Source organism: Equus quagga, unplaced genomic scaffold, assembly GCF_021613505.1.
Source record: "Equus quagga isolate Etosha38 unplaced genomic scaffold, UCLA_HA_Equagga_1.0 201503_RagTag, whole genome shotgun sequence".
NCBI lineage: Eukaryota > Metazoa > Chordata > Mammalia > Perissodactyla > Equidae > Equus > Equus quagga.
The window spans coordinates 1-26,944 of record NW_025798525.1 but is presented as its reverse complement, the minus strand read 5'-3'; the positions used below and the strand labels follow the sequence as shown (position 1 = coordinate 26,944).

The following is a 26,944-nucleotide window of genomic DNA, read 5'->3' as shown; positions in this document are numbered from 1 at the left end:
TGTCCTGCGGCTTCCCGTCCCTCGCTGGCCTCCGTTCTCCCTTCCTATCTGAAGTAGCAGCGGACGCTTCGGCCGGAAACACACATTTTTAACGGTTTTTTGCCCCTTTTCAAGCGGAGCGGGCCCGTGTAGGCCTCGGAGGTCCTCGAGGCGGCCGGCTGGAGTCTGTTTCTTCCTTGAGGATCTCCACAAAAAGCGCTGCTTCCGTCCTCCCGCTCGCTTTTCTCTCGGATGCTGTGAGGGGAAAGGTTTCCCAGGGTAGAAAACGGTGCGAGTGACGGGGCCGCCTTAAAGGATGCTGAAGGACCACAGTTGCCGCGTCAGGCCCGTGCGCTCGCGGGAATTTGCCGTGGAAAGCTTTTGTGTGAGATTATCCGCGGCCTCGGGGAGACCGCTCTTCCTCCATCTCGACGTGCGGACCATCGAGTTGTCCCTGGAGCCCCTGTGCGCCGAGCTCCGTGCTGCTGGCGTGCATGTGTGTTGGGCGCGGGATGCGGGAGGAGAACTGACATGCTGCCCCTGATGCTCGCGCGTAGAAGAGATAGTTGGAGAGACTCAGCCACCGCATTAAACAGAGCCGGTGTAGGCCCCTCTCTGGTGCAGGAAAGGGAGAGGAGTGTGGTCTCAAAGAGGAGGGACGACCTGGAGGCTGTGACTCCTGGTTTGATCTGGAAAAGATAACCGATCTTTCGGGCGAAAGCACAAGCAACTTTTTGGAACTGGACGGTAACGGTGAAAGAGCATTGCAGAGAAGAAACACCGTAGGACAAAGGCTCGAGAGGGAGTGGGTGTTACACTGGGAGTTCACTGAAGACAGCAGTCTAACTGAAATGGGGGGAAAAGACCAACCACAGGACTGGAAAGTCAGGTTTGATAAATAGGATGGAGATTTTAAAAAAATTTTTAATAGAGGTAAAATACACATAACATAAAATTTACCATCTTAACCACTTTTAAGTGTACCCTTCAGTAGAGTTAAGTACGTTTGCATTGCTGTGCAGCCATCTCAGGAACTCTTTTCCTCTTACAAAAGTGGAATTCTATAGCCATTAAACAACTTCTCCTAAGCCCCTTTTGCCAGCTCTTGGCAACCGTTCTACTTTTTGTCAATTTGACTATTAAGGTGCTTCATATGAGAGGAATCATATAGTAATTGTCTTTGTGCAACTGGCATATTTCATTTAGCGTAATGTCTTCAGTGTTTCTCCGTGTTGTAGCATGTGTCAGAATTTCCTTCCTTTTTGAGGCTGAATAATATTCCATTGTGTGTACATACCATGATGGACACTTAGGTGACTTCTACCTTTTGGCTATTGTGAGTAATGCTGCTATGAACATGGGTGGTCAAATATCTCTTTGAAACTCTGCTTTCCATAGGTTGGGGAAGCTTTTGAAACCAAGTAGAGAAATCCATACTGTTTCAGATCCTCAACTGGGGGTAGTAAAATGGTGGAAGGACTGCAGTTGGGACTAGAAGGTCAATACATGCTCCATTTATAGAAAGCACTTATGGAGGCTGTAAGATATGCCAGGCGTTGTACTACTGCTTTGTGTAAATTAATGATATGTCACTGAATCCAAAATAAACGTGAGCCAATTGTTACCACATGTTACTGTGAGAAAATCAAGCTTCTGGGTTACAGATGGGCTGAGGGGAAGCTAACCAACCACACATACACAGAAGTGGTCAGGAAATAACTCCCATGGGAGCTGGGCATCCGTGGCCCTGACTGTTCACTGGTTTATTCAAGGATATTGAAAGAAAACAGTTCACACGTAAAAGAATAGGCTGACATCAACAGCTTTCACTGTCACATCACTGGTATGCCTAGGGGCTTAACAGCAAAACTGCGTTCCGAGGTCCCTAACAGAACCCTGTGGTTTGAATTCAGGTCTGTTCGTTGCCTTTAAAAAGTATAAAGTGCCGGGTAAGTACGTCTTTGTGTGTGATACGGACGTTAGTGAGGCCATCATTCCCAACTCAGCTCTTCCTCTTTCACTTTACGTTCTCAGAAGTCCCGGGACATCATTCAAAGCAACGATCTCCACTTGGCAGATGAGGAGATTCAGGGCCAGAAAGGAAAATAATTTGCCAGCCATGGCTGATTGGTACCAAGGCTGCAGCTGAAACCTGAACCTCCAGAATTCCCACTCTGTGCTTTGGGCTCCCTTACGAAGATAGATGCCACAGTCTGAGTGAGTGAACGATGTTTCTATTCAGTCAGTTTCAACTCTTTCAGGGATATATGCCAAACTCCCATGAAGCTAGTGCTGGTTAAACAATGAGGCCGAGAGAATAAGTGCATTATAAAGAGCATTCATACCCTCAACAATATTGCATACCAACTATGTGCCAAACACTTAGCAAAGCAGGAGAAAGTCCCTGTTCTCAGGGAGAGGAGATAGAAAATAAAGTAATAGATAAATTACATACTCTGTCAAGTAGGATAGGTATTCTGGGGAAAAAATGAAGCGGTGCAGGGAAAGTGGTGCTGAGGATAGGGAAAGAGATTTCTGTTTAAATAGGACAAGGCGGTGCACTAAGAAGCCAACTTTGAGCAAAGATCTGAAGGAGGTGAGGGAGCAAGAAATGTCCTTTATCCGGGAGAAGAACTTTCCAGGTAGACAGAGTGGCAAGTGCAAAAATTCTGAGGCAAGAGGATGCCTACTACATTGTAAGAACAGAAAGGAGGCCGGAGTGGCAGAAGCAGAGGACGGGAGGGGAAAAGTAGGAAATGAGGTCAGAGATAACAAGATGCCAAATTGTGTAGGGACTTAAAGGGCATTGTAAGGACTTTGGCTTTTATTAAGGGAGATGGGAAGCCATTGGAAGGTTTTGAGCAGAGAAGTACATGATTTGACTTCTGTTTTGAAAGAATCACTGTAGCTTCTGTTTTGAGAATGGAATGTAGGGGAGTAGGGACTTTTGACAACAGATTATAGGGGAGCAAGACGGGGACAACTTAGGAAGCCACACAGTACTCCCAAGTGAGACGGTGATGGCTTGGGAAGCATGCAAGCAGTGGAGGGGTGAAGTGTCACCATATTTTCAGACATGATGACACACAGGGTTTGATGAGTTAATTGGTAGAGTGTGCGAAAAAGAGGAGTTAAGACTCCAAGATTTTTGGCCTGAGCAATTTGAAAAATGGAATTGCACTTTACTGAAATGAGAAACACTGAGAGGAGCAGGTTGGGGATGGGAAGAGAGAAGAAATTAAATTTTGGAGATGTTAAGTTTGAAATGCCTGTTAACACATGGAGATATCAAGAAGGCAGTTAGATATATGAGTCTCGCTTGTATATCTATAAGTTGTAAGTTGTATAAGAAGAAGGGTCCAGGGGCCGGCCCAATGGCATATTGGTTAAGTTTGCCCACTCTGCTTTGGTGGCCCCGGGTTTGTGGGTTTGGATCCTGGGCGCAGACCTACACACTGCTTGTCAAGCCATGCTGTGGTGGCATCCCACATGCAAAATAGAGGAAGATTGGCAACAGATATTAGCTCAGGGCCAATCTTCCTCACCAAAAAAAAAGAAGAAGGTTCTAGGCTGGATGTGTAAATTTGGGAGACATCAGCATGTAGAGAGTATTTAAAGCCATGAGATCATCTAGATACTAAGTCTAGACAGATTTGAAAGAGTTACCCAAGGACCAAGCCCTGGAGCACTCTGTCAACAAAAATAATCCATAACCAATCTATAAATGAAAATTTGGGAGAGTTTATTCTGAGCTGAAATCTGAGGACCATGGCCCAGGGCCTTTCTTCCCGAAGGAAGAAAGGGCACCAAGGAAGTGAGGTATACAGAGTGGTTATATACCCCCAAACAGGCTGTTTCACATGTGATTGAAATGTCCTTCCCACAATAGTCACAAGATTGCCCTGTCGGCACAGCGCTTGATGGACACAGCAGGTAGTGGGTCTGCTATCTTGGCAGGTGCAGCAGGAAGCAAGTCTGTTATCTCGAGCTGGGTGGTCACAGGTGAGCACAGCAATCAGTTCCTAGCCTAAGGAAAGATGCTTAATCTTTAAGGAAACGCCAATGTTGGGAGGGGGAGGGAAGTTGTACCTTTATCTCAAAGGCCTTTGTTCTTGCCATAGGGAATGTCTAAAGCAGATATACAATGCATGCTCAATGGCCAAGGGTCAGGCCCTTTTGGAAAAACAAGGTCAGGCTGAATTAGGTTTACAACAAATGGCTTCCTCATATACTCCAATATATCCTATTGGTTGCCATTTTTATTTGTCAACTCTAGCTTTAGGGGTTGAGATGGTAATGAAACCAGCAAAGGGGACAGAAAGAGCAGCCACTGAAATAAGAGGGAACCAGGAAAAGCAGCCAAGTCAATTGCTGATGGACTGTAATGGTGAGGATGAAAGCCTGATTGGAATGGGTTCAAAAGAGAATGGTAGGTACACAATTCGAGACAGGAAGAGTAGATAATTTGGAGGAAGATTTGGTTGTAAGGGTAAGGGGGCAGAAAATTGGGGTGATTCTTCAAGAGATAGGTAGGGTCAAGATAATTTTCTTTTTCCTTTTTTTCTCCCCAAAGCCCCGTGGTACATAGTTGTACATTTTTAGTTGTGGGTTCTTCTAGTTATGGCATGTGGGATGCCATCTCAGCATGGCTTGATGAGCGGTGCTGTGTTGGCGCTCAAGATCCAAACCGGCGAGACCCTGGGCCGCTGAAGGGGAGCGCACGAACTCAACCATTCGGCCACAGGGCCAGCCCCAAGAGAATAATTTTTTAACTATTTCATCTACAAATATTGTAGCATTTCTAGGAGATAAGATTCTTTTCTTACAAAGATAGATACCGAACCTCTTGATCTCAGGTTCATGTGCCCTGTGCTCAGTAAGCCAATCACTGAGCTATGGTGCTTGGAGATGGAGGAAGTTTATTCGAATTCACCAAAACAAGAAGCTGGCAACATAGGTTCTCTCAAATCTGCCTTAACAAAAGGAGAGAGCATTGGGTTTTATAGAGCTAAGGGCTTGAGAGAAGGAGTTTTGGAGAAACAAATAGGAAATTGAGTTTCTTTCACTCCAGATAAGCCCTTGGGCAATCAGACTTCTGGGCATCAGTGGCAGCTGAGGGCTGGTTATCTGGTGATCCTAACTTGCTTAAAGGCATTCTTTTCTTCTGCAAAACAAGCTCAAAAATCCTTGTGACCCTTGAGTCACCCCTCAGGTTAAACAAGAAAACAGCAAATTGACAAGGTTAACGTCTTTTCATTTGTGATGCTATTGGGAACAAGGTCAAGGGGTAATCCTGTTCTTACTGAATATTTACAGTGACCCTCAGGTACCCAGCTTCAATATAACCTCAACATCACTACACACGTAAGAAGTAATTCCTGGTATCATCTCCTGTCAATCTTCAAATGTCCGTGTCCCAAAGTTCTTTTGCTATCAGTTATTGAGATATAATTCGTATACCGTACAATTTACGCATTTAAGCTATACAATTCAATAGTCTTCAGTACTGACGAGATTTTCACATATTGGGACATACAGGGTAGCTATTCTGGTTCAACACAGAGTCAGCTTGCACTAAAGAAGCCTCACTTATGGCCCATCAAACATAGATTGTACATCTTGTCCAGGCAAGTAATCCATAATCTATAAATCAAAATTGGGGTGAGTTTATTCTGTGAACCAGCTTTGAGGACTGTAGCCTGGGGGCTTCCTTCTCCAAGGAAGGGAGCACTCTGCAGAAGCAGGGTGTACAGAGGTGTTACACACGGTCTTGCAACAAAGGATGTACATCACGTGGGACAGGAATATCTCTTTTACAACAGTCATGAGATGCTTTGCTGGCACAGCAGGTTAGTGGTCACAAGGTGAACACAGCAGGTCTGTAATTAACCCGTAGTTTCTGGGAAGAGATGCTTATCCTAAAAGAAATGCTGATTTGGGGGGAGGCAGCATCCCCATCTTTGAGGGCATCATTCTTGGCTTTGAGACACTGTAAATGTTTAAAGCAGATGTACAATGCATGCTCAACAGGCCACATCAGGCTTTTCTGGAAAAACAAGGTCAGGCTGAATTAGTTTTAAACTGAATGGCTTCCTCATGTACTCCAGTATATCCTATTGCTTTTCATTATTTCGTCAATCTGCTTTAACCATTAAAGTGAACAGTGCATTAAACATTATCTCAAGGTAAAAGAGTGCACTTTGTTAAGATAAGAATTCAAGGGCCAGTCCAGTGGCACAGCGGTTAAGTTCGCACATTCCACTTCAGCAGCCTGGGGTTCACTTGTTCAGATCTTGGATGTAGACCTACACACCACTTGTCAAGCCATGCTTTGGCAGGCGTCCCACGTATAAAGTACAGGAATATGGGCATGGGTGTTAGCTCAGGGCCAGTCTTCCTCAGCAAAAAAGAGGAGGATGGGTGGCGGATGTTAGCTCAGGGCTAATCTTCCTCAAAAAAAAAGATAAGAATTCATACTTTCCCACCTACAATGCCAGTATCAGTAACACCCTATCAGTACCCCTATTGGTAATGCCTCATATTTATATTTATCCATTCATTAGTTGATGGACATTGAGTTTTTCCAAAGCACTTTTTGGCTATTGCAAATAGTGTTTCTGTAAACACTCTACTACAACATTTTGTGTGGACATGATTCTGGGGTTTTTTTTCAGGAAGATTAGCCCTGAGCTAACTACTGCCAATCCTCCTCTTTTTACTGAGGAAGACTGGCCCTGGGCTAACATCCATGCCCATCTTCCTCTACTTTTTTATACGTGGGACGCCTACCACAGCATGGCTTTTGCCAAGCGGTGCCATGTCCACACCCGGGATCTGAATTGGTGAACCCCAGGCCACCAAGAAGCAGAACATGCGAATTTAACCGCTATGCCACCAGGCTGGCCGCTTGATATGTGTTTTCATTTTTCTTGGACATATACTTAGGAGTGGAATTGCTGATGATAAATTATAAGTGTATGTTTAACCTTTTCAGGAATGGCCAGAATGTTTTCCGTGGTGAAGGTGCCATTTTACATTCCCACCAGCAGAGTATAACGGTTCCAGTTTCTTCCACGTCCTCACCAACACTTGTTATTATTTGTCTTATTTATTATACCTATTCTGTTAGGTGTGTAGTGGTATTTCACTGTGGTTTTGATTTGCATTTCCCTAATGACTAATGATGTCAAGCATCTTTTCACGTGCTTATTGGCCATCCTGTATATCTCATCAAAGAAATGTCTATTCAGAGCCTTTGCTCATTTTGCAATTGTGTTGTCTTTTTTATTATTCATTTATAAAAGCTCTTTATATATTCTGGATTTAAGTCTCTTATCAGATATATGATTTGAAAATATTTTCTCCTATTCAATGGGTTGTCTTTTCACTCTCTTGTTGATGCCCGTCAAAGCACAAAAGTTTTTAATTTTATTGTCCAATTTATCTATTTATTCTTTTGTCACTGTGTTTCCGGTATCTTTCTAAGAAACTGTTATGTAATCCAATGTTTTCTTCTTAGAGTCTTAGACTTTTGGCTCTTATATTTAGGTCTTTGATCCATTCTGAGTCAATTTTTGTACATGGTATGAGGCAAGGGTCCAAACTCATTCTTTTGCATGTAGCTATCCAATTGTCCCACCACTATTTTTTGGAAAGCCTATTCTTTCTCCATTAAATTGTCTTGGCATCCTTGTGTAAAACCAATTGACTATAAGTGTTTGGGTTTATTTCTTGACTCCAAATTCTATTCCACTGATATATATCTGCATTCTTACACCAGTGCCATACCGTTTTGACTACTATAGATTTGTAGTAAGTTTTTGAAATCAGAAAATATGAGTCCATCAACTTTGTTTTCGTTTTCTGGTGGTTTTGGCTATTTGGGGTTCCTTGAATTTCCATATGAATTTTCCAATCAGTTTGTCCATTTCTGCAGAAAAGGTAATTGTAATTTTAATAGGAATTGCATTGAATCTTTAGATCAGTTTGGAGAGTGTTGCCATCTTAACAATATAAAGTCTTTTGAGTTATGAACATGGAATGTCTTTCCATTTGTTTAGATCATTTTTAATTACTTTCAGTAATGTTTAATAGTTTTCATAATCTAAGTTCTGCACTTCATTTGTTAAATATATCCCTATATGTTTTATTTTTGGTGCTATTGTAAATGGAACTGTTTTCTTAATTTCATTTTCACATTGTTCATTGCAAGTGTATAGAAGTATAATTAATTTTTGCATGTTGATCTGCTATTCTACAACCTTACTGAACTCATTTGTTAGTTTTTTAGTGGATTCCTTAGTATTTTCTGTATACAAAATCATGTCATCTGAAAGTACAGACTTTTTTGCTTCTTCTTTTCCAATCTGCATCCCTATTATTTCATTTACTTCCCTGATTTTCCCAGCTAGAACCTCCAATACAATGTTGAATAGAAGTCATGAGAGTGGACATCCTGGTCTTGTTCCTGATCTCGTGGGAAAGCATTCAGTCATTCACCCTTAAATGGGTGTTAGCTGTGGGCTTTTCCTATATGGCCTTTGTCCAATGGAGTTTGTTCTCTTTTATTCCTAGTTTGTTGAGTATTTTGTCATTAAAGAGTTTTAGATTTTGTCAAAGCCATTTTTTGTATCTATTTTTATGGTCATGTGGCTTTTTGTCCTTTATTCTATTAATATAGTGTATTACATTAATTTTCAAATATCGAACCAACCTTACATTCCTGGAAGGAATCCCACTCAGTCATGGTGTTATAGTTCTTTTTATCTGTTGCTGAATTTTTATTTGCTATTATGTTGTTGAAGACTTTTGCGTCTATATTCATAGGGGATATTAGTCTCTAATTTTACTGGAATTTCTTTGTTTTTGACAACAGGATAATGCCAGCCACACAGAATGATTTGGGAAGTATTCCCTCCTATTCTTTTTGGAAGAGTTTGTGAAATATTGGCATTTATTCTTTTTTTAATGTTTCACAGAATTCACCAGCAAAACCATCTGGGCCTTGCCTTTTCTTTGTGGGTAGTTTTGTTTTGTTCTTCCATTAATAATTTGATCTCTTGTTATAGGACTATTCTGATTTTCTAATTCTTCTTGAGTCAGTTTCAATAGTTTGTGTCTTTCTAGGAATTTATCTATTTCATCTAAGTTATCTAATTTGTCAGCATTCAGTTGTTCATACTGTTCCCTTATGATCATTTTTATTTCTGTAAGGTTGGTATTAATGTACCTCTCTCATAAGTTTTTTATAATTTGTTCAAATCAGGATCCAAACAATGCCAATACGTTGCATTTGATTCATTTGTCTCTTAGGTCTCTTTTATTACATGGATTTGCCCTCTAAATCTCATTTTTCCTTGATATTTATTTATTGAAGATACCAAGTCATCTGTCCTTTAGGTTTCCCACATTCTAGATTTTCCTGTTTGTGTTCCTGGGAGTCTCTAGCATGTTCTTCTATCCCCTAGATACTTGATAGTGCTGTATGCTTTATTCTGATTCAGGTTTGAATTTTTATTTTTTTTAAGATTGGCACCTGAGCTAACCATCTATTGCCAATCTTTTTATTTTTTTCTCTTCTTCTCCCCAAAGCCCCCCCCCCCCCACCCCCAGTACATAGTTGTATATTCTAGTTGTAGGTGCCTCTGGTTGTGCTATGTGGGACGCCACCTCAGCATGGCCTGATGAGCGGTGCCATGTCCGCACCTGGAATCAGAACCAGGGAAACCCCGGGCCGCCAGAGTGTGTGAACTTAACCACTCAGCCATGGGGCCAGCCCCTGGTTTGAATTTTTTGGCAAAGCTGCATCATACATCCATAGGAGGCACATCATTTCCAATTGTCCCTTTTTATGAAGTTCGCAGTCATCGATGACCATTGCCTAGGTTCATTATTATAACTGGAAGAGTCTGGTTGAAGGCAGAATAAGTAAAGTGGAGCAGGTGAACACCATCAATCTGTAGTACGTGAGATCTTTGGAAGTTCTCTTGGGATCGTGAGCTCTACATTCTACACTATTTTCAGAACCTTGGAGTCAGGAGATGGAATCTACTCCTGGTTCTGCCACAAACTAGCCGAGCATCCCTGGCAAATCATGCTTCCTGTTTGGCCTGGGTTTTCTTATCTACAGAATGGGGGCATAGACTATACACGAACCTCTAAGGTTTCTTGCTATTCTAGTGTTCTCTGACTAAACACTTAAGTAGTGGACTTAATCTTTACCAAATATGATTTAGGAGGATTAAAAAGGAACTGCTGACATTATATTCATCCCATCATACCAAGGGCCTAAAAACTTTATGGGTTTTTTATGGGTTTTCTTGATTTTTCCAACAGTTTTGAGGATGATTTTTTATTAATTATCTTCAGCCATACCTGTTGTTATCTATATTCTGATTGTATTTTACTCAGCAACTGATTGACAGATGCCTGTCTTAGGTATCAGTTCATATAGAAAATGTGGTTTGGGCATAGAAAGCTTTCTGGAAGCAAATACACCAAAATATTAGCAAGTGATTCTCTCTGGGTGGTAAAATTATGGTTCATTTTTTTAACTTAAGTCTGAATTCTTCATTTTATTCTGCAAACATGTATTTTTTTAAAAAGTCATTCTTAAACGATTTGATAGCATATTTTTGACAGCATGCCCTAACAAACAGAAATCACTAAATTCTGGGTAAGAAGATTTCTTTCTCTTCCTATGATTCAGGTAGGCATTATCTTCCAGTCTAGGTTAGCCTAAATACTTCAGTAATAGGTACTTACATCTAATTAGATAGCCTTATTTAATCTTCTTCAGTAATCTCAGTGAAAAAGAAAATATACTATGCCTACTTAAATGAAAATTCAGGAAGAACAGCAGCAATACATGCTATCACCGTCTGTGTCATAGCCCATATGGAATCTGGATTTGCGCTTCTTGGGTAACAGGTAGTCTTTGCGCTTCTTGGGTAACAGGTAGTCTCTTTGCTGGAGTAGTGATGTGTTTTACAGAAGAGTGTGGGCAAAGGCGGGGTGTGTCTTTTGTATATGTTGAAAGCAGGAGATTAGAAACTACTTTGCTAAATCGTGTTCATAACAACTCCTTGGAGTACAATTACTCTGCTTGACGTACCTGGTCAGTATGACCCACAGAAGGAGACAATACAGGTGTCGGCCTTCCTCTCATGGGTTTCCCCACCTGGCAAGGTGTTATGCTGCTGGTGTGCCCCTCTGTAGACACCTTGATGGCAGTTACTGGAGAACTGGTAGAGTCAGAGGTGCTCTCATAGCTGTCAATTCACTGTGTGACCCAGATGAGTCATTTAGCCTAGTCACAAGCACCAAGGTCACTTCATCTTTAATGGAGAGGCTACTTCAGTTTCCAATGTAGTCACAACTAGTGAAACTGATATTACAAAAACCCACTTCTCAGTAACAAAGGCAGTATGAAAGTCAGCCTTCTTACCACGAGAAGCATGACCAACCCAGGTGGTTCTGTAGCCAGCTCTGACGCAAAAGAAATGATTGAATAGCCCTTTAAACCTTACCTGTTGCCCAAAGTGTCATAATCTGGATCTGTTCAGGCGTTTTGAAAACCATTCCTTATATCTACTAAGGACAAAGGCCACATGCCAAAAAGTAGGTAACCTGACATAGAGCTTTAGTTTGGGGATTTTCTTTTGAACTGCCATCAGTGCGGTCTCTCAAGTAACAATGGTCCATGCCAATTCACAAGTGGACTCTTGTGCCAGCGGCACAATCAAGCCAACCAAACGCAAAGAACCATTTAGAGACATGCAAAACCAAGTGAGGGAGCAATTTGCTTTCATTTTGTCCATTATCTAATAGCCTCTCCTTTGCCAGAATTTGACTTGCCCCTGGGTATGCAGAGCTGAAAAGATACAATTTTTACCCTCAAGGGAGTCAGTTTAGTAGGGAAAACAGAAATTACTAGACTATACAGTTATTACAATGATGGACTATCAAAAGGGACACTTAGTAGGTGTGGGTGGGCCAAAGAAAACTAAGAAGGAATGAAGGGAGTGTTCTTGAGCCAAACCAAATAAACAAAACTGAAACTCACCATTATGACAAACCCACTCTCAGAAGTAGAATATTGATTTAGACTAGTTCTCATTTGGAAGGGTTTATTTATTCTAATAATTTCAAGCAATCCTAAGTCTTTCCATTTTAACAAGGTCATTTAGAGTTTTAAAGATATTTCCAAAAGTAGGAGTAATTTGACATGTGGGCCATCATATACATACACACACACACACTTCACGGTCATCCGGCAAAGTGAGAAGAGTTCATCAGCTAGATCAGAATGTGGAAGTGAAACTTACCCACTGTGTCTGCTTTAGTAACAGCAGCACATTCCTGCCTGTGTTTGTTCCCTTATATTAAGGATGAAATCATTCCAACCATCGACTGTAAATCTCGGGGTGCTGCCTGCCTGTCGTACGTGGGAACCTTTGACGACGACTCCAGAATTGCGCAATTGTGTTTCTTCTGTTTTTGTTTTTGCCACATTAACTGTATCAGGTAGTGCTTGAAATAGAGGTGGAATCTGTTACTCCGCCAGCTTACCATTTAACAAGTCAAATGATGCATTAAGAAAGCAAATTTTTTAACTATAAGATGTGTATTTGCCATATTTCCTGCTTAGTCTTATTTAGAGCTTTCTATGCCTGGATGAAATTCTCTTGCCTTCTACTGTTTGCAATAACTCAAGTCCTTTTTCTTCTTTTCAGATAATCTACTTATATTTATGCCATATTTTCTAGTTTTTCTTATTGCTTCATCTAATTTCTAAATAAACCTAGAATACACAATATTAGTCTGTTCACAGTCACTAAACTAATATTCTCAAATGTATTTTGATTTTGTGAGTTCCCAAAATTTGCCTTTGCTTGTGCATGATTTAGCTATGTAACTTACCTCGCACTGTCTTCTTTCAAGAACTTGGCCACACTGCATTTCTCGCCATCATTTCCCACACTGCACTGGCATTTTGAGTCATCTGGGATGAGGCACCCTCCCTGCTATTAACTGTGTAATGTTCAAACTCGGCTTGCCCGTCTCCTTTCTTTTGAATTTAAACACCACGTGAATTAAACTGACCTTACTTGCTTTCAACCTGTAATTCCTGACTGCAACAGGTAGTTGCCAACTGTTGTAACTGACAGGTTTGACTAGAAGCTGACCGTTCTTACTCCCACTGAACTTAATATTTGGCATTTGTATAAATTCAAATGGGCCCTCTTTGTCCATTGATAATACAGTATCTCCATCAACAGGAAGTAATTGTGCCATACCTCAGAAAATAGACTCCTCTTAGTGCCAACCAGGGGAAAGCAGGAGAATTTTACCGCAAAGAGGCTATGAGCCCCTTCAAGGGATTTACCAGACGAGTGCTGGTGTAAGTTACAAAGACAGTGCTAGTCTCTACCCCGAGGAGCAGCCAGGACACTTGCCTGATGGCAGGTGGGGTAAATTGACTCTTTGTACTTGCAACTTGGGCATGTGAAGAATACAGCATCCCTCAAGTCCAGAGATTTGAGATCACCAGTGTTTATCCAGCCGGCATGATGGCGATGAGAGAAGAGAGAAACTTCAGAGCCAAGGAACGTTTGACAGAGCCTTAAATCAATCCTGCCTTAGAATCGTGGAAAGTTAGATCAGGAAGGGACCTTAGAGATCCTCTGCTCCACCACCCCTGTTTGACTGTGAGGAAGCCGAAGGCCCGCGCAGTTCACGGATTCACCCATGGTCTTGCACTCCTGGCTAGGGACAGAGTCAGAACTGGAACTGGATAATCCTGACTCCGTTTCAGTAGTCTTAAAGCTGGCTGATGAGGAAATTTGACACCCCCCACTCTGAACCCATGTTCCCAAAGGTTTGCTGTATCCAGCTCGTGAATGCCCCTTTCTCTGAAAATTAGGCAAACAGGTTGGAATATTTTAGAAAGAAAACACTGGCTGTAAAGTGGGAAGAAATTCCTGTATGGACTTGCCAACTAGAAGCAAGTATTTGGCTTCCCCAAGACAAGGGAGAGTCTTAGTCATGAGGTTCAAGGTAGAAACTGATTGTGTCACCAGGCTGAGGGCAGACAACCTTTTTTGGAAGCAGTAGGCTGAAATTAGAACTGAATAAAAGAGTTTACAAAAACTGGAATTTGGAGCTCTCACAATACCGGGAGTTATTTTGTTTTTGTTTGCTTCTGGTGAGGTATTTCAGGCACACAAACAAGAACAGAAACTGTGATGACCTCCTCGTACAGCCCAGCTGATCTCATTCCCTCCCTCCCTCCTGAATTTGGTGCTTATATTGCCACACCTGTTGTGTTTTTCCTATATATATAAATGTACCCGTTAGCAATATTTAGTATTGTGTTCATAGTTTAAGTGTTATATGAAGGCTATCACATTGTAGGTACCTTTCTGCAACTTGCTCTTTTTTTTTTTTAGATTTATCCTATGGATAAACAGGATGGCTCCAGTGAATTTATCTTAACTACTCTATGGTATTGCACCGTAGGAATGTTTTAGCATTTATCTAATCTCCTATTGATGGCCATCTGGTGAGTTTCCAGAGTTTTTGTTTTGTTTTGTTTGCTGTTTTTTTTTAGCCTTGCTATATAAACATTTTTATAGCATCCTCTCCTGATGCATGTGTGCAAGTTTCTTTAGTGACATTTACGAGGTCTTGGTGTATACACATCTTCAACTGACAAAAAGATCTCAAAAATAACCAGCAGAATACGAGTGTCCAACACTAACACTGTGTATTTCCAGAGTTTCTAATTTTTTACTAATCTGAAGAGTGTAAAATGGTATTTCCTTATGGTGTTAATGTGCATTTCCCTGGCCTCACGGGGCTGAAGATCTTTCCACGTGTTCACTGGCAATTCGGATCTCCGTTTCTGCCTGGGCCACTTTTCAGATGGGCTGCTTGTCTTTTTATTATTGATTTTTAGAAATTTTTCTTTAGTCAGGATATAAATCCTTCATCAGTTATATGCAGCCAATACTTCTCCCAGTCTGGAGCGTGATTTTTCACTTAATGGTGTCTTTTCATGATCAGATTTATCAATCTTTTCCTTTTTTTTTTCTTAAAGATTTTATTTTTCCTTTTTCTCCCCAAAGCCCCCTGGTACATAGTTGTGTATATTTTTAGTTGTGGGTCCTTCTAGTTGTGGCATGTGGGACGCCACCTCAGCATGGCCTGACGAGTGGTGCCAAGTCCGCGCCCAGGATCCGAACCGCCGAAACCCTGGGCTGCTGAAGCGGAGGGCGCGAACTTAACCAGTCAGCCACAGGGCGGCCCCAATCTTTTCTTTTTTGATTTATGCTTATTATTTCTTCTTTTAAAAAAATCTTTCCCCTCTCCAAGGTCATAAAAATATTCTATATTTCCCTCTAGTTTTTTTTAAGTTTTGGTTTTTACAACCTTTAGATATTTTGTACACCTAGAATTTACTTTTGTGTGAAGTGTGAGGTAGGAAACTAATTTTATTTTTTTTCAAAATCAACAACCAGTTGTTTTGAAACCTTTCGCTGAGAGTGCTATCCTTTTCCCAAAAAGTGGGTAATTCACTTTTGACGTATATTCTGGATTCTCTGTGGGTTCTGTCAGGTTCTCCTTCCACCCCTGTGCCTTTCCACAGCACTGTAATTACTATACCTTTATAGTAAATTGCAGTATCTGGAAGGTAAGCGCTTACCTGACAAGGGAGCACAATGCGAGCTAGCTGTGGTTGAGCTTCTCTCCTGAATCCCACCCAGGAGGATGCATGCCACAGGGAGGAAAACCCAGAAGGAGGCTGTGGGATGGGCCGGTGGGGCAGAGGCTGAGTAGCAAAGTTGGAATCCGGGACCTGGAGCTCACTGTCCTGGAGCAGGGAACTCTGTGCTCTGTGGAGGCCTGCAGGGCCCTCCAGAGAGCACACGTGTCATGTGAGAGAGCCAGGCCGTGGATGCCTGCCCACAGGAGGCCTCTGTGGTCAGTCCGCGTTACGAGGTAAACCGACAGCCACAGCAGGAGATTCCAGTTACTCCCAGTACAGGAAAAAGACATTTGCTCTGAAAATGAACTTAAGGGAATAACTCCATTTATAATAGCATCAACGAGACTAAAATACTTCGAAATAGATTTAACAAAAGAAGTAGAAGACTTGCGCACTGCACGTTGTTGAAAGAAATTAGGGAAGACCTAAGTAGATGGACTGGAAGACTTGTTGTTGTCTGACCTACTACTCTCCAAGCTGATCCACAGATTCAGTGCAATCCCCATCAAAATTTCAGGCGTCGTCTTTGTAGAAACTGACAAACTGCTTCTAAAATTCTTATGGAAAGGCAGAGGACCAAGAAAAGCCAAAAATGTCTTGGAAAAAAAGAATAAAGGTGGAGGACTCACATTCCTGATTTCAAAACTCACTACAAAGCTACAATAATCAAAACAGTGTGGTGCTGGCTTAAGGATAGACGTATAGACCAATGGAATAGAATTGAGAGTCAAAAAACAAACCCAAACATCTATGCTCAATTGATTTTCAACAAGGTGCCAAGATAATTCTGTGAGGAAATAGAACAAATGGTGCTGGGACAATTGGGTAGCTACGTATAAAAGAATGAAGTTGGATCCCTACTTTACACCATACATAAAAAATTGGTATAAACCTAAAACTGCTCTAAAAAATAAATTCAATTTAAATTTTAAAAAAAGACTCAAAAAAGATCAAAGACCTAAATAAAATCAAATCTAAAATCAAATCTAAATAAAAGTCTACAAAATAAACATGGGAATAAATCTTCATGCCCTTGTCCTTGGATTAGGCAATGGTTTAGATATGACACAAAAAACAGGCAACAAAAGAAAAAACAATAAACTGAATTACATCAAAATTTAAAACTATTGTGCTTCATAGGAGACTATTAAGAAAGAAAAAAAGACAATCGAAGCAATGGGAGAAAATTTTTTTTGCAAATCATGTATCTAATAAGGGTCTAGTATCCAGAATATGTAAAGAACTCTTACAACTCAATAATAAAAAGACATGTAACCTAATTTAAAAATGGGCAGAGGATATGAAGAGACAGTTCTCCAAAGAAAATATACAAATGGCCAATGAGCCCATGAGAAGATGATCAACATCCTGGGTCATTAGGGAAATTCAAATCAAAACTACATTGAGACACCACGCCCACCCACTGGAATGACCATAATTTGGAAATCAAAAAAGCCAACAGAAAATACCAAGTATTGGTGAGGATGTGGACGAGTTGGAACCCTCATCCAATGCTCCTGGGTATGTAAAACGCTGTAGCTGCTTTGGAAAACAGTGTGGTAGTTTCTCAAAAAGTTAAGCATAGAGTTAGTATATGATGCAGCAATTCCACTCTGAGGCATATCCCCAAGAGAATTTAAAGCATACATCTACACAAAACCTGGCACAGTCAGGTTCACAGGAGCATTATTCATAATAGCCAAGAAGAGGAAGCAATCCGAATGTCCCTCAGCTAATGAATGGACAAATAAAATGTGATCCAGCCAAGGAATGCTGGATAATAATGTATATTATTATATATTGGAATAATTATATGTTGCAATCCAATAATTATATATTGGAATGATGGAATTATTCAGCCGTGAATAATAGACCTTGAAAATATCCTAAGTGAAAGTAGGCAGAAATGAAAGGCCACAAATAGTATATGTATTGTCCATTTATATGTAATGTCCCAGATAGGCAAATGCAGAGAGAAAGTAGATTAGCGGTTGCCTAAGGCTGGGGTAGGGGGAGGGTTGGGGGGTGAGGAGGCATTGAGGAGTGGCTGCTAATGGGTACTGGGTTCCTTTTTGGGGTGATGAAAATGTTCTCGCATTAGATAGTGGTGTTGGTTGCACAACCTTGTGAATATACTAAAAAATACTGAATTGTACACTTTAAAATGGAGAGTTTTTATGATGTGTGAATTATATCTCAATAAAGAAATGAATCACCTCAAAAAAGCAAAAGACATTTGCGTTTCTTCACCCTCTGTTTTCCTTCTCCAGCACCCGAGGAGCCACAACCTGGAAGTGGGACCAGCGGGAGGGAGTCAGTCAGCAGACCCCGCCTCACACGAGGTCCCCGCTGCCCGTCCTGTGAGGAGGGAGGGGGTTGCTTTGCATTAGATATGAAAATAGAGTTAAACTGAACTGGATCGTTCCACTGACTAAAAGACATGGACATGCAATGATAGGGGCCTCAAATGGCCTTGAGGCCTGGGAAAGGAAGGCTTTCAGAGCAAGTTGAAGGCGGGGATGGTACAAGAAGTCAAATCACTCCATGTTTGAGTTTTACCGGATTGACGCTTCTCAGTAAACGGTCACATTGATGTAGTGCGTGGGGAAGAGCTTGTGCAGGCAACGCCGCGTGAACCAAAGCTCCCAGTGGTGTTCTTGTTTGGGGAGGACAGGGTACGTGCTCTGAAAGGATGAGGGTCAGACAGCACAGTGCGCCTGGGTCCTGACCTCTCAGTACCAGTCCTTACGAAAAGGAGACGGGGCTCGCAGAAACAGCTGGTTCCCACCGGAGCTGGGAATGGGCAAGGCAGGACTGGGGAAACTCTTTCAAATAAAAGCAAATACCGGCCAGCCCAGTGGCGCAGCGGTTAAGTTCGCACGTTCCGCTGTGGCAGCCCGGGGTTCGCTGGTCCAGATCCTGGGTGCGGACCTACACACTGCTTATCAAGCCGTGCTATGGCAGGCGTCCCACATAAAATAGAGAAAGATGGGCACGGATGTTAGCCCAGGGCCGACCTTCCTCAGCAAAAAGAGGAGGATTCACGGCAGATGTTAGCTCAGGGCTAATCTTCCCCCCGCCCCCTCCAAAAGAAACAGGTTTTTAAAGACCGGATTGTGTCAAAGAGACACAGAAGCAAGCTGAAGGGGACTCAACGAGCCAAGGTTGGGGTAATTTCCACTAACCCATTATTAGGAAATTGTTAATTAGATGGAAGGAATTAAGCGTTTATCCTACCTTTCCAGTGAGAAATGTATTTCAGAGTAAACAGACATTCCCAAGTGATGAGGGAAAGCTCTTCTGTAGAGAGGAATGCCAGCTAATAAATGTAGGACCAATGAGAGAACAAAGAAGTTTGAGTTTCATCAACCCTTACGAAATAGTTGATCCAGACAATTACCAGCAGATACCAAAACCATGACTTGAAAATCTGATGCAGCACTTTCTGTCTGCATGGTGTCATATTATCCTGTGATAAACATAACTGTTCAATAGACGCTGTCACGGCTTTAACACACGGGTCACTCCCAGCGTTGCCAACAGGGGCAACACCACACGCTGTACCTCCCCATGTGATGCAGTATGTCATAAACAGCATCGCCTGTGAAATGATTCTTGGCAAAATATTCAAAATCAGACCAATTAAGACTTAGATCTAACTTACCATTTTTGGGAAATATAGGAGAAAGAAGAACAAAAGAACTGATATCAAAAGGAAACAATCGGGTGAATCTAGAAGTTGAAACATTCTATAAGACAACCGTTCTGACCTCTTCAACAAGTCATTGTAATGGGGAAAAATGAGAGGCAGAGAGGCTGTTTTAGACTGATCGAGGTTTAGGAGTCCTAAGAATTAAATGTAACATATATCCTTGATCAGATCTTGATTAAAAAGACAATTGTAGAAGCCACTTGAGGAATATTACGGTAGTCTGAATATGGACTGAGCAGTATCTTAAAAAATTCCTGTTAAATTTTTTAAGCGGAACAATAGTATTATGGTTATGTAGGAAAATATCGTTATTTTTTTGGAGATACTTACTAGGCTATTTCAAAGTAAGAAAGTATACTGTAATTTGCTTTAAAATACCTCAATAATAACAACAAAAAATGAAGCAAATTTGCCCAAATATTAACAATTGTTAAATCTAAGTAAGATTTTTTGAGTGTTCATTATACTATTCTTTTCTATGTGCTTAAAAATTTTTATAATGAAAGCTTTAAAAGAGAAACAAAAAAGTGAACTTAAACAACTCTAAAACTCTTCTAGAGCCGCCTCTTTAATTCTCTAGTCCTTTACCAACAAGTCATCTTCCATCAACTGCTGTCTTCCTTCTCCCATGGTCTAAACACTTGTCGATGCATCACGCTAATTGATTGGAAACTCTGTCACCATGCTTGTATACATAACACGATAAGAAGAAGAGAAGCGTCACTGTTAGGAGGCAAAACGTCAGCAATTCTGATTTCACTGATTGAAATGTTTCACTGTTCTGTTGGAGCTGAGTGACAATTACGTCCCCCCATCAGTTTTTTCTTTTTATAATTCATTGTATTTTTATAAAATTATATGTAAGTAGTTTTAAGACTCAAATAATGCAGAAAGACAAGTCCCTTGTGTACCGTCCGTCACTTAGGAATGTGTAGAGAGCAATGAAATTAAGAGTAAGGATGACAGAGAAAATGAATAAAACCAAAATTGGTTCGTCAAAAACAGTAAGACAGAACTCTGATAAGATTTTTAAAAAAAGAAAGGAAAATGTAAACAAAGAAGAAGCAACTAGAGAAAGTAGAAAAGGAGAAATAACTGAAAACAAAAATGAGATTTAAATTGTAAACTAATGTTTTTCTTTTTTTTTTTTTTTGAGGAAGATTAGCCCTGAGCTAACTGCTGCCAATCCTCCTCTTTTTGCGGGAAAGACTGGCCCTGAGCTAACATCTGTGCCGATATTCCTCCACTTTACACGTGGGATGCCTACTACAGCATGGCTTGCCAAGCGGTGCCATGTCCGCACCCAGGATCCGAACCGGCGAACCCCGGGCCGCCGAGAAGCAGCACATGCGCACTTAACCGCTGCGCCACCAGGCCGGCCCCTGTAAAATAATTTTATAGTAAATATGCACCAATATTTTAAAACCCACCAAAAAATGGATAAATTTCTGGAAAAATAAAAAGTTCTAATGTTGATGAAAGAAGAAAGAGAAAATTAGAATAGACCAATAAGCATTAAAGAAAATGAAATTGCAATTAAGCACTTCTCCCGAAAAAGCACAGGCCGAGACAGTTTGACAGGCGGGGTATGCCAAATTTTCAAAGGATGGATACTCTTATTACATACTCTGTGTTTCAAAAAATAGAAAATGAGCAAAGGCTGCCAAGATGATTTATGAGGCTAGTGTAACTCTGAATCCAAAAACTGGATAAGGACATTATTTAAAAAGTCAGTTAGGCTGATATCATATATAACATATATTTTTATATCCAATATAAAATATTAGCTAACTGAATCCAACAGTGAATTTAAAAAAATAATAACTCAATGGAGAAACTTTAGAAGCATCCCCTTGAAGATTAATGGAAAATAAAAACCTGTCTACCCCCATGACTACCCGTTAAAATTATACTGGATGCTCGGCAGTGCTATGAGAAAATGCAATAAGCGATATGGGGATTGGAAGTAAAGAGATCAGCTGTCATTTTGTGAAAAACAATATGATTAACGTAGAAAAATCAACAGAATCAACAAACCAGTGCAACTGTCTGGATGTACCATATCTTATTCAATCAGTTCCCTGTTAACAGGCACTGGAACTGATCTTTTGCTGTTAAAAATCGTGCCATGATGAATAACCCTGTGCGTGAGTTGTTACATATTTGTGGGGGTCAGTCTTCAGGGTAAATTCCCAGAAGTGGTATTGCTAAATCAAAGTGTAGATGCATATGGAAGTTTGTTAGCCAAATTCACTCCAAGTGGTTGCACCATTTTATGTCCCAACCAACAATATGTGAGTGCCTGTTTCTTCACAGCCTCGTTAACAAAGTGCATTGTCAAACATTTGGATTTTTGTAAATCTGATAGGTGTAAGGTGTTATTAGTATCTTATTGTAGTTTTCATTTACATTTCTCTATAGTGTAGGTTGAGTGAGGTTGAAAATCTTTTTGTATGTTTAAAACCATTTGCTGGGTCCCGCCAGGTGGTGCAGTGGTTAAGTTCACATGTTCCGCTTCGGTGGCCCAGAGTTTGCTGGTTCAAATCCCTGGTGTGGACCTATGCACTGCTTGTCAAGCCATGCTGTGGCAGGAGTCCCACATATAAAGTAGAGGAGATGAGAATGGATGTTAGCTCAGGGCCAGTCTTCCTCAGCAAAAAGAGGAGGATTGGCAGCAGATGTTAGTTCAGGGCTAATCTTCCTAAAAAAAAAAAAAAAACACCCGTTTGCCTGTGTTTTTCTGGTCTCTTTTTACCTATTTTTCTATTGAGTTTTTGCTTGTCTCAGTTTTTGAAAAGTAGCTTTGTTTTTTTGTAGTTAAAAAGAGGGAAACAATCTGAATGTCCACAAATTTGGGGATGGGTTAATTATTCTATATGCATACTATGCGATACTATACAGCTATAAAGATTAAAGTTGGTAGGCTATGATTCTATGGAAAGATCCCCACCTATACTGTTCAATAAAAAAGCAATGTTTAGAATAATTTAAATACCATGATCCCATCTCAGAAAAAAATAAGGTCATACATAAGGCTGTATGTAAGAAACTGTTATATTTTCCACTGGGAAGTTGCCAAGGGTTGAAGATGAAGAGAAAGGTTTTATTTTTCATTTTATAGCCTTCAGTATTGCACAGTGAGTTTGAACAGCAAATCTCAATCAACAAACTCAGTCCATAGTGTGCATAAGGTGCAAGAAACTCTTTTCAGATTCCGAGCCCCATCCCTCTGGCAAATGGGAAATTGAACCTCAGTTGTCATGGGCCCTCCTCCCTTCACCCACAGAGCGAAGGCCCTGCAGTCTAACACAGCAGCCACATGTCTTTCAACGACTGAAATAAAGACCACCACAGGTAGAGGGAATACAAAGCTGAGTGTATTCACTTGCCAGGCAGGGGAACACACACCGGAGAAGAAACTCACTGAGTAGTTCTCCGAGAAAAAAATCAAAGGGTTTTTTTAAGGACCAAAAAAGTGGTTGTGCTAAGCGTTGGATACCAGCACCCTGGAGAGAACCAAAGGAGCCTACAGACCTGTGTAGAGGTGGCTGAAGCAAGTCCTGTCATCGGTTGGTCACTTAGGTCCTGCAAGGGGCTGGAGTACGGGGGTCACTCAAAGTTCACGGTCCTTCCTCAGCGTTAACTGATCGGCCCCACGCCATGGAATACAAGGTTCAGTTTGTACATCCCTGGGCAAATGCTGCTGCCCGTGGAAAGTGTTCTACCATCCCCTCTCTTAGCCCTCCCTTTCCCACAGCGTCACGGTGACCGCAGAGAGCACAGGCAGTTTCCCAGATTTCAGGTCTATGCCGCTATCTTTGATTCACATGACAGTCTCACACAATTTCTATGTGTTTATTTAGGTCACTTTGGTTTCTTTTGTTGTAGAATCTTCTAGCCTGTGAACCAACAGAATAGTGGTGGTGCAGCACCACTTAAGACCGTGCTAAAAATGCACTTGACGCAGCTGCAGGGAGAACACAGCCAACGTCGCAGAACGTCCCCTAACAGCCTCCTGTCTGGTGCTCAGCTGTAAACTTCCCATTGGTTGGCTGTTCCCACCTGGGACGACCACTTGACTTGTTCTTGACTTTTATGAAGGAACCACTGTCTCCCCTGAAGCATCTACTCAAACGCAAAAGGAGGTATTAGGCAGGGCTCAAACGCTGCTGTGTCTTGTCAGCGTTAACTACAGTGCGTCTGTTTCCAGCACCGTGGCAGCAACTAGGACAAGGCTTTCTTGCTGAACCTGTATAGTGACACAGTCCACACAGCTTCACTTGCTGTCATTGCCTTTGTTAGGGACAGTTTCAAAGGCAGCATTCCAAATCAGAGATCCTAAGCCAGAGGACGAAACGCACACATGGAGTACTGGAACCATGATCTCAGGCACATGGATATAAGAGCCAGGTCATTGAGATGCCACCAGCGGAGAGGTAGGAATGCTCCTTAATGGTGGAGGAACCTTTCCCAGGTGACACACCCCTTCCTCTCTCTGAGTCCCAACTTTTGTAGTGATAACGCTGTCGCACAAATACGGGAAGCCATGACAGGTGTACCCTGTAATTTGGGTAAATTGTCTAAGTATCCTTCTCAAGTGTCTGAGAGGCGTTATGACCAAATACGCCTTAGATTACAACACAGGAGAGCAGAGAGATTTTCCTTGATGGATCAGTTGAGAGAAAGAGTGTTAGTAGTCATTTCCTGTGTCGTGGCACGATCAGCGATATTTTAACTGGCTTCACAGAAAACTTATCATCCTGGATGGCGTAATTTTTACTGATGAGGTTGTTAATTGTGAGCTCATCAGAAGCAAAATTTAATTTCCACGAATGAATCTTATCATAACTGGAGCTGGTGGGATTTTTAGCAGAAAACTTCAATAGAAGGGACCTCCTGGTATCCAGGGAAGGGGCACAAACTCAGTTAGTTACATATCCTAAGGCTCCTCCAGCCTTACTGAGTCCAACAGATGTGTTATCTATACAAAGTCTATCCCAGAATTAGGAGAATTGGGATGGTCATTTAAAAAACAAAATGTTTTGTAATTTAAAGTAGTTAACAAAAGAAAATGTAAATCAGTAGGCCTATTTATAGGTACTGAACTTGATCCAAAGAGCTTGGGTTCAGCAGTCACTTCCACCTCGACCTCTGCTCTGGAGGAGGAATGTGCTGGCAGTCCTGACTCAGCTGTTCCATGCAGCCTGACAACCATGTCTGCGCTGATGTTTGTCCTGCCACGGTTCAACTTATCATTTCATTCCCTATAGGGTCCATAATCAAGATTCCCTGGTGTGTCCTTTCAGACTTTATGATATTTCTTCCAGGAAACTCAACCTCTGATCTGGCGCTTCTAGAAAGGACCTGTAGGCAAATGTAAGCAGAAAAATTACAAACCAGCCTGTGGTTGATATGACTAAATTGCTCTGGTTAATTTTTATAATCAGCATACAGAATGGAGGGAAGTAGAATCCTCTATTAAGATATAATACTTATGATTTATTCACTGTATAAGGGTCTGGGAGCATGGTTTTTCTGAACCTGAAAAGTATATAACCACTGAAACACACTTATATAAATAACAAGTTACTTATATGTAATTCAACTAGAAAGACTGAAGTTTTCTTTTGACATTTTCAGGTTTTAATATTTTGGTTTGGTAAACAAAATCACTCTCGTATGAGTTTTCAGTTTTTTAAACCTGTGCTATCTAATATAATAGCCGCTAGCCACATGTAGCTATTTCAAATTAAATTATTTAAAATCAGATAAAATTAAAAATTCAGTTCCTCAGACATACTAGTCACATTTCAAGTGCTCAACAACTACACGTGGCTGGTAGTTATAGTATTGGACAGTGCAGATCTGGGACATTTCCACTGTCTCAGAAAGCTCTATTGGACAGTGCTAATCTAGAGAATGCCATATGAATCTGGTTGTATTCATTGCCTCTCCTTTGTAAGATGAAGAACCAAATCTTGTGTTTCGCCATGGCTGCCCAGGAAACCCCAAAGATATTTTAGCTGTAAAAGACATCTTAACAGTTTCATGATTGCAAATTTGGGAAAGAGCAATATTAAAAAGAGTCATCAGGATAGATTGGTCACAAAAACAAGATGTTGTTGTCTTGGAACAGTTGCTGTCTTGGCTGTGTCATTAAACATAGTAACAATAAAATATTTAAAATAAAGAGAAGTTAAAATAATAATCATTAAATTTATTAGTTATTCTTTTTTTTGGATGAGGAAGATTGGCCCTGAGCCAGCAGCTGTGCCAGTCTTCCTCTATTTTGTATGTGGGACACTGCCACAGCGTGACTTGATGAGTGATGTGTAAGTCCACAGCTGGGATCCGAACCCACAAACCCTGGGCCCCCAAAGCAGAGGGAAAGAACTTAATCACTACACTACCGGGCTGGCCTCTATTAGTTATTCTTGAAGTGAAGATTCCTTGTTGCTTCTTGAAACAACCCAGGAGCATGGTAAAACGTGACATGAAAGCAAAGCAGTAGACATTTGAGAGTCAGAGTTTGCACTAGGTGAGGCAATGTAAAGTTCTCACCTTCTCAGAGTGTACAGCAGGCGAGAGTAACTCTTTATTTCCTCCTGTGGAGAGCAGACTACAGGCTAAGGTGAGAATTTTTCCTTAGCTGTCAGTCCTCTCCTTTCTATCACAGCTAAGCTTTTTACTTATTGATGGTATTATAGCACTGTATATATTTAAACATATACATATATAATATACAATGTCCAATAGCATTTATATTTGAAAATGTAAATTTAAATCTTAAATAACATTATAAAACAATGTATCTATGACATTATTTTACCATTTTGATTTGTTTTCTAAAGAATATGTTTGTGTATAGGCAAGCATATAAGTAAAAACTATTGGGTTAAAAAAACTACATTGTGATAATTCAGTAATTTTTTTCTCTCTGTTTTAGGAATTCTGATTTTCCTAGAAATTTTTTTCTATTAAAAATTAGTCATTACTTTCAAATATAAAAGTCAGCAAGAGTTTTTAGAAATTTAAGCATCCTTAAATAATCTGCAATCACTATTGATATTAAAATTATCATAAAAAATTACATTTTTAGAATTTCCATACTTTGATTAGAGTACCTCTGCAGATTCACATAATTTGCAGCATGTCTGAAGTCCAAAATCAATTCTTTTCATGAAGATTTTGATTATATAATTCAATTTGGTTGAACACAAATGTTTACATTTTCACATTCTCAAACATTTATGAAAACAATGTTAGTTTAAAATGAATAAAAACAGTATAGGAAATATATAGAGTTCAGATTGATTATCCTTTCTGTGAGAAAATAAAGCAAATTTTGCATAGACTAGAACATTATGCTAACATCATTTTTATACTGTGATAAAATCAGGAGGGCGTCATAGAAAAGTAGTCTATTTCCTAAGGATTGCCTTTGACTAGAAATATTGTTTGAGGGTGAAACCGGCAAACAGCCA

General features: G+C 40.7%; 1 long non-coding RNA gene across 1 annotated transcript; it reads left to right on the top strand.

Annotated features, from left to right (window-relative positions):
• On the top strand, positions 1-25,602 carry LOC124233402 (uncharacterized). Its single transcript, XR_006887052.1, has 3 exons — positions 1-2,196; positions 14,430-14,542; positions 23,349-25,602. It is a non-coding gene; the product is annotated as an uncharacterized LOC124233402 (long non-coding RNA).
• The last annotated feature ends 1,342 nt before the right edge of the window (positions 25,603-26,944 follow it).